Below are 12,085 nucleotides of genomic sequence, written 5' to 3'. Positions count from 1 at the left end.
GCTCATGCAAATATCCCAACCACGAGGTCCCGTAGAAGATGCTTCTCTAAATCTTCTACTGGACTTTGGATCAACTACACAAAACTATAGTGGATAATGTGGTCGAGGGTTCATTTGTAAAGTTGACTTATAATATGGCTCAAACTTTCTTAAGGGAGTCACAAAATAAAATTGGGGATAGCATACCTAAGACAGTGAGGTAGCTAAAGTGTCTTCTACCACCTCTTATATTGATAAAAAACAAAGAAAGATGGATGAAGAGTGGGAGGAAAACATGGAAAAAATAATGACACAATTAGAGTTACTAACGAAACATGTGATGGGTGCACCACAAAAATGATAAATGTCATGACATCCAAGGGCTATGATGAAGAAGAAACGAAAATACTAGATAAAGAAATTTGGTATTTGGCTAACTATCGGGTGGGTTTCCTTCTAGCCTATCAAAGGCAAGGTGGGAACCAAGGTTGGAAGGATCGTGAAATAGAATAAGATTGGGATAATAGGGATAGAGATAATGATTGGAAAGACAAGGAAAGGGACTATGATCGATATGTACCTCCCCATGATTGAGTAAAGGGTAAAGAGTCCAATTCTATTGATCCCAAAAAATTCAAGGCCGAAGATGTGTTAGTAAGGATTTTGATGAGAGTGGAGGGAACAGACAAGATGGTTCGTGAATTGGAAGGTAACTTTTAACAAAACAACCAAACAGTTGTATCATACACTACCTCGATCAAGCAATTGGAGACTCAAATTGGCCAAATCTCCACTCATGCTAAACAAAAAGGAGGCCTTCCTAGTGATACCATTGTGAATCTAAAAAATGATGCTCAAGTGTTGGATATTGTCACTAGGAGTGGAAAAACCCTCAGTGATCTTGTGGTGGAAGTTGGAAAGGAGACCAATATTTAACAAACCAATGTGAAGAAGAAGCTTGTGGTTGATTCAAATGAGGAAGCTCTAAAGTCTCAAGAAGGGAATGTAAAACAACCTATGCTAAGTGAAGAAGTAGTTGATGAAAAGGGTGATCCTAAGGTAGTTGAGAATGATAAACCAAAAATTGATCCATTGCCTACCATGAATGTTCCTCCCTCATTCCCTCAAAGGCTCAAAAAAAAGGAGGACAATGCCAAATTTAAGAAGTTAATTGCTAAGGTTAGCAATCTATCAATTAATATCCCGTTGCTAGAGGCCATTCAAGAGATTCTTGATATGATATGCTTATGAATAACTTAATGTGAAAGAAACACCTTGTTAATTGTAAAAACATAGAAATTACTCATGGGTGTAGAGCTATCATGACTAGCACTATAGAGGAGAAGAAAGAAGATCCCGAGACCTTAACAATCCCTTGCACCATAGGAACACACAAGTTTGAAAAAACTTTGTGTGACCTTGGTGGAAGAATTAATCTTATGACTGATGAAAGCTATATAATACTTGGTTTTGGTATTCCTACCCCAAAAACAATAAGGATTTTGATAGAGGACAGGTCTATTAAGAGGTTGGCTGGGATCTTGTTCGATGTGTTAGTAAAGGTGGATCGCATCATCCTTCCGGTGGAATTTATGGTGCTTGATTATAAAATAGACCAAGAGGTACCCATTATCCTTGGTCGACCTTTCCTTTCAATCGGAGGAGCTATTGTGGATATGGAGTAAGGAGAAATAAGATTTTGGGTCCCTAATGACGAAGTATCCTTTCGGGTGTGCATAACTAAGAAACAACCCATGGATTTGCAAGTAATGTCTGTCATTGATATTAAGGACATGGAGGTGAATGATGGGTCCCAAAAGGATCCAACTTGAAAAGATAAAGAACATCGTGTCACGATGATAAATTAGGTGCTAGGTGGGAGGTAACCCACCAATGCCACGATAGTGGCTCATATCCTTTGTTTTTTATTAAGTAGAGTAGGTTTTATTTTGGTATGTGTTTTATTCATGAAATTGTGGTACTATGGAGTGTTTAAATGAGTTTTGGAAAGTAAAAGTGTGGTGCATTTGAGTAGTGGTGTGAATAGGGGAAAACAGAGGACCAAATTTAGCCTCAGTTACCGCGATCGTAAATTCATATCACTGCAATTGTGGTGGCCATGTGACCGCGATTGTGTAACTCGGACCGCGATCCTGGTCAATCTAGTTTTAAAAATTGAATAGTCGTCCATCGCTTCCCTACACACTTATGTCAATTTTTCTCTTAAATTGCAACTAATTTTGGCTATGTTTTGGGCATCCAAATTGTGCATCAAGATGCTCTTGCATCCCTCAATCCAGTAATGATTCAAACTCTCTTTTATGCGTATTTTAAGGCGTTAGAAACCATGTTGTAGAGATTGCCTAAAATGGTAATTTGAATGCTAAATCTTTGTTTGAATATGATTGCTTGGTCTGGTTAGCTGTCGTAGGCTGTGTGTACACTGATGGGGGAAGTTTTGAGTACCCAATTTTTTTGAAAATTTGATAAAAATAGTGTATACACAACAAGTTACTGATTAAATGACCAAAGGAGTTTAATGTTAGTTTATCCATGTTCAAAGGGCATAATTGAGTACACAGGAACCATGTTCTTTTCTCTTATATGCATGTTTTTAAATTGGAACACAATTTGGGATTAAAACTGGACAAATGGAGTGATTATAAATTTTTGTCAAATAGCCTTTGTTACCGCGATCGCGGTCATATGGTCGTGATTGCTGTACCGCAATCGCAGTTCAGTGCCAGCGATTGCAACATCTAAGGTTGTTTTTCAACCTGGACCGCGATCGCGGTCATATGGTCGTGATTGCTGTACCGCAATCGCAGTTCAGTGCCAGCGATTGCAACATCTAAGGTTGTTTTTCAACCTGGACCGCGATCGCAGCTTAGTGGCTGGCATCGCAACATCTAAGGCTATTTTTCGGCATAGACCGAAAATTTTCTAAGTCCATTTCTTTGCCATAACCCATCATATCACTACCTAAGATGTTAAATTGATAACATAGCATAGTTTTACCATGAAAATGTTGACGATTGATACTATTGTGTAATATTTAGGTTTATAAGGCTCAACGTGGAAGAATATTATCAAACCTGATTCAAGGCCCCAAAATACCACAATCGCTATTATCCCGCCTCCCCAAAATAAAATTAATCCCAGAGAGAGGGATTTGCTTAGATAAGGTGTTGGAGAAGCTCCCGGCAGTCCATGCTGGTTTGGTAGCAACAGGATGAAATTGTTTTTCCCAAAATCCTTGTTGGGTGAACGAGCATTGGTTAAGGAAACTCTATGCTAACCTTAGTGTAGTATCCTTCTCTGAACTAGTTGTGCAAATTCGGGGGAAGAATGTGCACTTTGGGGCTGAGAATATTAATGATTTCTATGGGTTATTGATGAAGACATGAGCTAATTTGATGTTAAAGAGTGTGAACTGGAGAGTTGGATCACTGAGAAGTTTTGCCCTGGCAAGGAAGTTTCATAGGCAGTCACCAAGAGGGGTATATCGCTGAATGATATCATAGCTGAGGAGAGGATATGGCTGAACAATATTTGTAGTCGGATTTCTCCAGGAACACTGACATGACCCAAACTAGGGCCTTGTCGTAATGGGCACCTCAAGTCTAATAAGGACCTAAGATCAGCCCGCTATCCAATCCCTATAATCAACAACCACAAAATAATCAAGATAATAACCAAGTCCATATTCATACCATAACCTAACATACCTAAGTCCACAGTTTTTCCACACAAAGCCTGTAAGAACAATCATAGAATATACGGTAGGGACATGCCCCGAACCATAGCCGAAACCAATATCAAAGTCGAAACTAATAATGACATAAGCAAACTTAAAAAAAGAAACGGAACCTTCAGAAGTATGAAAGCTCACAAGTTCAACTCACCAGAAGCTATTTTCGAGTCGAATCACTGAGTAGGAGGTGTAGGACTATGACCAACTCCTATATCTTGTTGGGATACAACATCGAAGATGGTTAGCGGTTGGGGCGCTAGCATTTAACTCAAGGATAAGGATAAAATGGTGCCAATAGTTCAAAACCATTAAACTTATACATATAACCAATGTGACACATGGATATACATAGATATCATGATAGGGTAGGGAAAAAGATTAGCATGAACTTTGAAAACATTAACCTTGGCTATGTAGTATAACCGTCATAGAATAAGGCAGCCACGGGCTATATGGGCCTAGCTTTCTCCTAGATGGAAGGGCCCTAGTGCGTGTAGCCATACGAACCAGAGAATATCCATAATCGTATATGCCTATATGGGGGATTCAAACCTCTCGGCATAATCTGGGTGTCTTAGAGCAAATGTATATAACATAGGGGGCCTCGAACGTCCCATTCATATATTCATTCGGGGACTCAAACCATCCGGTCATAAGACACCCGCATCGGCTGGCACAGTTTCCAGTGTTAGTGCTATGGACTCCATTTTCATAGTCCGGGTACATATCCCATTTTAAAGTAAAATTTAAACCATCATTACACATACACAACCATTAAGCCAATTACTTACCAAAGGCATCCAGTTCGTATCGCCGTACCAACCCCACTTGCAAGCATACAAAACCATTGTCATTTAAATTTTTAACTCGAACCTATTATCTATAAAAAAAAACCATCAATCCAACTCAACATTAAGAGATTAGAACCCATTATCAAATAGGGACATAAATCAATTTAGTGTTTAGGGACTCAAGACCTTTTTAACCAACAAAACCACAAAGGTTATCATTCATATCATTACATGGCCAACAAGGCCTTCCAAAAATCATTTACCTATTATTCATATCCATTTGGCCAATGACATAGTTTAAAACATATTTAAATTCAATTTGTGGTCATCAAGACATTTACAAAATCATTCATTCTTCATTAGCATTCTTATACCAAACATTTGTGCAAAACCATATTCATCATGTGACTAGTTCATTCTCTTAGGCATTTTCACAAACACCTTGAGGGAATACCTTTACCAAGCCCAAAACCAAAGTAAAAACCATCAACTTTAGTGTTACCCATGGCCCATTTGTTAAGACACAATTACCAAAAACCTGCATGTGCAAGACATCATAAAAAACATGTATAAACACAAGTTAAACCAAGAGTAAACAATACTCAATGATATGCACCAAACCCTTAATTTTTGTTTTAAAACACCACCATTTAAGAATCATAATCACAGTTTAAAACACACAATATTTATGAAATAACAGTGAGAGATGAGTCACATGCCTTATTCATGAAGATTTAAGAAAAGAATAATGACTTTTGAGCCTCTAGATGAACACTTGTATAAACCTTAGCCCAAATCTTCAAGAGAGAGTTAGAGAGTTTTTAGAATGTTTTATCTTTCAAAAATGTGTTATGAGAGGCCACAACATGTTATAGGATGTGGGGACTTATGTTTTTGGGGTGGGAAATGTATTGAATTCCCTCAGCTTTAAAGCTGAAAACTTGCTCGTAGGAGGGTAGGACTACTTTACCCAAACTGTACCCTAGGATACGAGTGGCACCCATATCTGGTATCCTAGGGCTCATCTTGGACCACATACTTCCCAACATACCGCCACACAAGGCCAAATTGTATCCTAACATATGAGAAATACCCTATAACCTAAAATCTAGATAGAATGCAAAAGGCTAAGTCTAATGAATTATACGACTTGGCAATATACACCTCGTACCCTATCATACAACTTGAGAGAGGCCTAACCTTACCTTAGACAGAATGCAACAAACCTACACTAACTATCATACTAGAGGAGAGACCTTAAATGTTCCCTAGCATACGACTTATACATTTAAGTCGTACCTTGTCTAGAAGCTCATACTTAGAAAAATCTCAAGGAGTCCAAATACAAGCACGGGTTAGCACATCATTACACATCAATCTAACCTTTAACAAAGATAAAAAAGATATAAATCAAGGATATTAAGAACAACACATACCTTAAGAACAAGTCTCCAAAATAAGGAAAAAAGCGGATACTTGGACTTCGTATCCTCTTTCGCCTCCCAAGTATGTTCCTCAACCTTATGGTTCCTCCAAAGAACCTTTACCGAAGCCATATCCTTCGATTGAAATTAACAAACCTTATGATCCAAGATCTTAATTGGGACTATCTCATCAGATAAATAATCAGAGACACCCAACCCTTCTAAAGGGACAACCGATGAAGGATTACCTATACACTTTCTCAACAAAGAGACATGGAAAATCGGATGAATGGAGCTCAAAATAGGAGGCAACTCCAACTCATAGAAAACATTACTAACCCTCTTTAAAACCAAATATGGACCAACATATTACGGAATAAGCTTTCCCCTCTTATTAAACCGCATCACTCCCTTCAAGGGAGATAACTTCAAGAATACCCAATCGCCAACCTTGAACTCTAGCTCCCTATGCCTTACTTTCTCATAGGACTTTTGGCAACTTTGAGAGGCTTTCAACCTATGACGAATCACCTTAACCTTTTCCAAGGCTTGGTGAACTAAATAAGGGCCGAACAACTTACCTTTACCAACTTTATACCACCCAATAGAAGAATGACGTTTCCTACCATACAACATCTTAAAAGGAGCCATACTAATGCCAGAGTGATAGTTATTATTATAAGAAAATTAAATCAAAAGAAAATGGTTGAACCAACTACCACCATAATCAATCACGTAAGCACAAAGCATATCTTCTAATGTATGAATGGTCCTCTTTGCTTGTCCATCCGACTGCAAATGAAAAGCGGTACTAAGGAGCACCTTAGTTCCCAAACCTTTTTCGAAACGACTTTAAAAAATAAGATGATAAATGAGTACTATGATCCGAGATTATAGAAACCAGAGAACCATGCAATTTCACGATCTTTGCAAGATATAACTTAGCATAATGCTATGCCGAATAGCTAGTCCTCACAGGCAAAAAGTGAGCGGACTTGGTTATTCTATCCACAATGATCCAAATCGAATAATATTAATCCTAAGATCGAGGAAGACCGGTAATGAAATTCATATTAATCATCTCCCACTTCCATTTGGGTAACTCAATCTTTTGATACAAACCCCCTGGTCTAATGTACTCAACTTTCACTTGTTGACATGCCATGCACTTAACCACATAGTTATCCATATCCGCTTTATATTATTCCACCAATAAAACTCCTTAATATCATCATACAACTTTGTAGAATCGAGATGAATAGCATATCAAGATCTATAAGCCTAGGCCAAAATCTTTTCCCTTAAACTATGTACATCGGGAACACATAACCTGCCTTAGTATCTCAAGATACCATCACAACCAATCGTAAAATCAACAACCTTTTGCTAACCCATATTCTTCTTAATTTTCATTAAATATAGATCCAACATTTGCTTTTCCTTTATCTCAACAATAAGAGATGGATACGATACTTAATGCACAATTATACCACTATCCTTAGAGTCTGTGAAACAAATTCCAAGACTTACAAAAGGTGAATGTCCTTCACCAACTCCCGCTTATCCTCATCCACGTGAGCTAGACTCCTTATGGAAAACCTGCTAAGAGTATCAACAACTATGTTAGCTTTACCTGGATTATAATACAGACTCATGTCGTAGTCCTTCAGCAACTGAAGCCACTTTATTTGCCTGAGATTCAACTCTTTCTGAGTAAACATATGTTGTGGGCTCTTATGATAAAAAAAGATATCAACATACACAACATAGAATAGTGATGCCAAATCTTCAATGCAAATATCATAGCCAATAACTCTAAATAATTAGTAGGGTATTTCTTCCCATAAACTTTTTGCTTTCTAGATGCATAGGCCACCACCCTACCATATTGTATCAACACACAACCAAGTCCAACACGAGAAGCATAAAAATACACTACGAAGCCATCATTGCCCTCGAGCAAGGTTAAAACCGAAGCTGAAGTCAACTTATTCTTCAACTTCTCAAACTACCCTCACACGCATCCGACCACTAGAATTGACCTTCTTCTAGGTAAACTTAGTTAATGGGGTAGATATGGTTGAAAAACTATAAACAAACCTCCTATAGTAACTGGCTAAACCCAAGAAGCTCTAAATATCGGTTGGAGTCGCGAGTCTTGGCCATACCACTGCAACCTTTTGTGGATCCACCACTATCCCTTCACTAGAGATAACATGACTAAGAAAAGTAAAAACCTTTAACCAAAACTCACACCTAGAGAACTCGGCATACAAACGTTGATCCTTTAAGATTTACAACACCATACAGAGGGGATAGTTATGATCCACCTCACTCTTAGAGTAGACCCAGATGTCATCAATGAAGAAAATGATAAACAAATCCAGAAACTGATAAAAAACCCTATTCATCAAATCCATGAATGTTGTTGGAGCATTGGTCAACCAAAAATACATAACTAGGAATACATAGTGACCATACCGGGTCATGAAGGTCGTTTTAGGGATATCCACCTCCCTAACCCAAAATAGAAGATAACCCCACCTATGATCAATTGTAGAAAAATACTTCACACCCCGAAGGTGATCAAGAAAATCATCTATCCTAGGAAGAGGATACTTATTCTTTATGCTCACCTTATTCAACAGACGATAATAAATGCGTATCCAAAGGAACCATTCTTCTTATGTGCGAACAACATAGGAGCACCCAAAGAAGAGACACTAGGATAGATAAAACCTGTATATAAGAGATTTTTCAATTGCTTATTAAGCTCCTTCAACTCAATTAGAGCTATTCTATATGGAGGGATACAGATAGGGTGAGTATCCGTAACAAGATCAATCCCAAAATCAATTTCTCTATCGGGAGGATTACCAGGAAGATCATTAGGGAAAACTTCGAGAACCTCATTAACCACAGGAAAGGATTCTAGAGAAGAACCTTCCAAGTTGGAATCTTTAACTCGGACCAATTGATATAAACACCCTTGTAGAAACCAACTTTTGGGCTCTAAGATATGAGATGAACCCCTTAGGCACTAGAGAACCCCCTTCCTATACAATGACCGTTGCATTAAGGAATTTAAACATGACTGTACAGGTTCAACAATCTAAGAAAGAATAGTATGCATGTAACTAATCCATCCCTAATATGATATCAAAGTCAACCATATCCAACTCTATCAAATCCAGTAGAGTTTCTTTACTACAATAGCTACCATATATCCCTATAGACTCTTTTAAAAACTACAAAGTATCCTACTGGGGTAGAAATTAAAAAAGCAATAGACCAGAACTTAGGAACAAAACCAAAATGGATAGCCAAAATGGTGTCACATAACAAAGAGTGGATCCTAGATCAAATAAACAATACACATAACGAGATAAATGTTTCAACAAACCAGTAACCATATCGGGAGATGCCTCATAATCCTCACAAGATGCAAGAGCATTTAACCAATTTTGGCCGATGCCGGTATCAAAAAATAGAACTAGATATAGAAGAGACACCCTTTGGTGCAATAGTAGATGAAGAGGCAACTGGAACATTCTTAGCCCTAGAAATCATTCTAACATGACAGTATGCTTCATATGACTAATATGACCATAATAAAAATACTTGTTCTTTCCTTCCTCGCATAAACCATAGTGTGATCGCCCTCAAAATCTATAAGGAGGGTGGGATGGAGCCGACTAAGCAACACTAGATTGAGATTGGGCACCTTATGCCTAGAACCTACCATCAAACTGAGACTGATAATCACTCAACCACTTTAGGTTATGGGTATTATCCATGGAGAAAGAATAAAATTTCCCCACTTCTTCTTTGGCCACTTACCACTATCTCTAAACCTTGATTAGAAGGCCTAAATTTCTTTCCCTATCTCTCACTAAACTCAACCTACTTCTTCTTCTTTTTTCCTCTACCTGTTGTATATACACAACTAACCAAGAGATATCCATGTCCTTGATCAACATGGAAGCCTTACTTTTAAGAATCAACTCACGAGATAATCCCAAAGTAAACTTATGCATTCTATCCCTCATGCTAGAAACTAACTTAGGAGAATACCTAGACAACTTATGAAACTTCAAGGGATACACCTTGACAAATATCCTACCTTACCTCAAATTTTCAAAATCTTTTAGTTTTTTCTCCCTAAACTTCTAAGGAAAAAAGATGTCCAAGAACGCTTAAGAGAAATCCTCCCAAAAGGCAGAACTAGCATCTTTTCCCCTTGACTATTCCCTCTCTTCGTACTACTAGTATGCCATAGCCTTTAATACATAGTCAAAAAACTCAACACTATCTATCTTCGAAGCATGTATAATATAGAGAATCTTCTCTATTTTATTTATACAAGCTTGAGGATCCTTCTCAGCCTTAGTACCTATAAATAAAGGAGGATGCAACCTCATGAACTAGCCAATCTTTGTAACCTCAGAAGATGGAGTAATACGAACACCACACTAAGAATGAAAAGATACCAACTGAGTTAACAGAGTAATCAAACCATAGAACTCAGCATTAGTAGCTTTTCCTTAAGGTGATTGAGTATGAGTGCCACCCCTAGGAAGAAGATCAGTGGAGGTAGGTGAACCCCATAAGGAGATTCAGATGCAATGACCCTAGACTAGTTTTGGACTCCAAAAGTGGAGCGTGTCTCATCAATGTTTTCCCAGTTGGGATAGAGGCATTTACAGTAGCCTTATATCTTTTTGGAGGCATGATCTGAAGACAAGCAAATAGAAATCAGAAGAATCCAAGACCTAAAGATCTATTGCTCGAAGTAAGACAACAAGAAAGTGAAACATTCTTAAATGCCTCATAGCCTCTTCCTTATAAGTGTGGTATGCTACACACCTATACAAGAGACAATACTTGACACATCTTTATGGGTACCCAACAAACCATGAACTTAGGCTCTAATACCAACTTGACATAACCCAAATCGAGGACTTATTGTAAAGGACACCTCAAGTACAACAAGGACTGGAGATCAACCCACTATCCAATCATACCAATAAACACCATAATATAATCAAGATAATAATCGAGTCCATATACATACCATAACCTAACATACCCTAGTCGATAGTTTGTCCATACAAATCCTTTAAAAACAATCCAAGAATATCCAATCGGGACATTCCCTCAACCATAGCCAAAACTAATATCCAAGTTTAAACCAATAAAGACATATAAAACTCAAAACAATAAATTGAGGCTTCTAAAGTATGGAAACTTACCACTTTATGTCACCACAAGTTGTTCCCAAGTTCAATCACTGAGAAGGAGGTGTAGGAGTATGACTAACACTTACATCGCGTGGAGATGAAATATTAAAAATGGTTAGCGGTTAGAAAGATAGCATGTAACTCAAAGAAAAGGATAAAATAGTTTTACTAGTACAAAACCATTCAACCAATACATATAACCAATGTGACACATGCATATATATATATATCATGCTGGGGTAGGGAACAAGATTAACAGGAACTTTGAAAATATTAACCTAGGTTATGTAGCATAACCATCATAGAACAAGGTGCATATAGAACAAGGCACCCACGGGCTATATAGGTCCAGCTCTCCTCTAGCAGAAAGGGCCTTAGTGCGTGCAACCGCATAAATTGGAGAATATCTATAACTGTATATGCCTATATGGGGGAATCCTATCTCCCAACATAATCAAGGTGATATAGCACCATTTTATACAACATGGGGGACTCAAACCTCTCATTCATATATTTACTTAGTAAACTCGAACCACTAGATCATAAGATAGTTGTACCAGCTAGCATGGTTTCCAATGTAAGAGCTTTAGATGCTGCATTCATGGTCTGGCTACATATCCCACTTTAAAGCCCAATTTAAACCATCATTAGAGATACACACCATTAAGACAATTACTTACCAAAGGAATCCTATTGGTATCGTCATACCAACTCTACTTGCAAGCATACAACAATGCCATAGCCATTATCATTTAACTTTGGGACTCAAACCTATTGTCTATAAAAAACCATCAATTCAACTCAACATTAAAGGAATCGAACCCATGATCAAATAGATACTTAAATCTATTTAGTGTTTAGGGATTCAAACCCTTTTTAACCAACACAACCACCAAG

Source organism: Capsicum annuum, chromosome 9 (assembly GCF_002878395.1).
Source record: "Capsicum annuum cultivar UCD-10X-F1 chromosome 9, UCD10Xv1.1, whole genome shotgun sequence".
Taxonomy (NCBI): Eukaryota; Viridiplantae; Streptophyta; class Magnoliopsida; order Solanales; family Solanaceae; genus Capsicum; species Capsicum annuum.
This window is presented reverse-complemented; position numbering follows the sequence as displayed.